We start from the raw sequence: 2,889 nt of genomic DNA, 5'->3' as shown, positions 1-2,889 counted from the left end.
GAGCCAAAATAGAATTGTGGTGCGGATATAAACGGGACCAGTAAACCTATGACACACTTTCTGCAAGTGCGCATTTCTTGTACGTTTGAGAATAAGCCATTCAAGTACTTGGCTTTGAGCGATATTTCCCTCATAGGCGATCAAGATCTGTCCTTCGTACTGACCCTTCTACTCAAAGGTAAACCTACCCCGGCCCTGGTGCTGAACGCTTCAGTCACAACAGACCTGTCCGTGGTGCTGAACGCTTCAGTCACGACAGATCTGTCCCTGGCCATGAACGCTTTACTCACAGACAAACAGACCTGTCCGTGGTGCTGAACACTTTACTCAGAAACAAACGGCTCTGTCGCTGGTGCTGAATGTTTTACTCTCAGACAAACAGACCTACCCTTGTGCTGAACGCTTTACAGGAAGGCAAACGGACCTGTACCTGATGCTGAACACTTCACGCGCAGTAAGTAGATTTGCTCCTGAACACCGTCCAGGCACAGACAAACATTCCTGTCCTTAGCCCTAGAACAGACCTTCCTACCCCTGTGCTGGACACTATCCACGGACAGAATTGGTACATTAAGTTGGACTTGTTATCTTTAGTATATAAATATCTCTCGTCTTTAGTATATAAATATCTCACCATCCACGGACAGAATTGGTATATTAAGTTGGTCTTGTTATCTTTAGTATATAAATATCTCTGTGTATAAATCGTATAGACGTCATACGAAGAGAACACCGTACAGAGCACTCTTCACAAATAGAGACCCATAGATTTTTTCTTCTCAAACGAAGATCATTAGTAACAGCAAAATACTAAATATAGTCAGGTTGTCAAAAGACTGATGATAGACTGCTGTTGCCGAATGCTCTCTACCCTTATAACACACAAATGCAAACGATTGTTAACTGGTCCGCTTTATGGAAGATCTACCTACCTGATAAAGCTCTGGGTCGCTGACCTCCCGGTCGTGTTCATGAACCGGGCTAATGTCGAGGAAATGTGAGGATTCCTGGGAAATGCGATCAAAGTCTTAGAGACGTGGCTCTCCAACAACACTATTTAGTCAATTCCCCTGACTAGGTCAAGTGGATAACTACATCAGGAGAACGTTCTCAAAGTCCTGAGTGATTACACCGGGCAGCTTGTGACGGTGGGCTCTCTTTGATTAGTACCTTACCAATCACGGGTTATGCTTAACAGTTCTGACCAACGCCAACGGGCACTGCTTTTGAATACGGAAAAAGTTCATTATTCTAACGGAGATTAGCGTCTGTCAGTGTGCCTATGTGGTTGTTGTTGCCCGTATGGCTCTGTCAGGCGAGATATTATTAAATGCATGAAGCTGGCAAGTGGATTACATGATGTAATAAACAACCTTTCATGAAGGAGTAAGCTCCTTGATTGTCAGTAACAGTCATCATTGGCCAGCGCGCCTTCTTCATGTGTTTGTGGATCATATTGATAACGACATGGATATATGTACTAGTAGACAGATACTTAAATCCACTATTCAATCCCTCTAATCCTTGCGCATTCCAGAATTACGCACTTATTTAGTCCCACGGGTAAAAATCGACGTCAGAGAACTTCAGAACCTCCGGGTATGGGCTTCTGTCCTTGGTACTGAAAAGCCCCCTTCCCGCGCCGACGATTGGTAGTCGTTTATAATGTGGTCCATCTTGGTAATTATCTAACACCAGGGCTGTTTGAAATCTGGTCATGGTACCTGGTTATAATACTGGGAATACAAGTAATCTTGATACATGCTTGGCGAACCATTTGCGGCCCTGTACACTCACTTGTGTAGACATAAATTCAAGACCAGTGTAATGGCCTTCTCAATTGTCCACCCAATAAGGACAACTGCTAGGCTAAGACCCGGTGTCTCAAACATGGAAAAGGAAATTAAAAATGAACAGCAAAGTTGAAAGTGTTATCGATATCAACAGCCTTTCCAGTGAAATGGTTGCATTATCCCACAAAGGTCCACAGTGCGTCAGCGCAGAGTCAACCTATTGTACTAGTCATTCTAAAATCTTGATCATTTATTTTCCTATTGTATAAAAATCATATATGACTTGTCCCACAGACGCGTAAAAAGTATAGTCGTTACATTTTTCAAATATGAAAACATATGACAGGTGACACATATTCCACATAAGACAGACCGCACATACTTGTTGCATAAGCATCTTCAGTGAGGCCGTCAGCAGCGTGACTGTTATCAGAATCGAGTCATTAGTGTGGATATATAATTACTGTAAGCAAAGACTTTGACAAATCACATCAGGATATCACATTCAATCGGTTTCGTGTCCAGATAATGATGGTCACAAGTCTACAGCAGTTTCAGACAGAATTTGATTTGCCTGTGTACTCCGGGGCTCATTTCCTGAAACTTAGCTTCGCAATAGCGGTAATTACCGTCGCAACGGTGTTAAAAAGACGGGGACAAGAAGCCGAGACATCAGTGGAGTTTGTCTTCCTGAGAGATGGCGGCAGCTATTGCGACGTCCAGCAGTTCAAGCCAGAGACCACACAGTGCTTTCTTCAAGCATGGTCATCACAGGTGGGTGATTAGAGTTACTTTCAAAGCCAGGAAGTCTCCAGAATTTGAGGTTATAGCTAACATACGCGCAGAACTTGTGGGGCAAGTGCCTTCTGCAGTAACACCGTGGAAGTCAAGGACAATCAAATGTGGCACTGCATTCAAATTGGTAACGTATTTGGACAATGCCACATGCAAAGTACAAGCAGATAGAAGTTAAAGGTAGCTCCGTACCCCTTTTTTTATGCTATAAGGGCAGTGGGTTGTTGTCCACTGTGTCTAAGGTACAGTTTTGGAAAGGCGGGGCCCATCCCTCTCCTTCCATAGCTTTTCACCTCCCTAA

Source organism: Branchiostoma floridae, chromosome 1, assembly GCF_000003815.2.
Source record: "Branchiostoma floridae strain S238N-H82 chromosome 1, Bfl_VNyyK, whole genome shotgun sequence".
Classification (NCBI taxonomy): domain Eukaryota; kingdom Metazoa; phylum Chordata; class Leptocardii; order Amphioxiformes; family Branchiostomatidae; genus Branchiostoma; species Branchiostoma floridae.
This window is presented reverse-complemented; position numbering follows the sequence as displayed.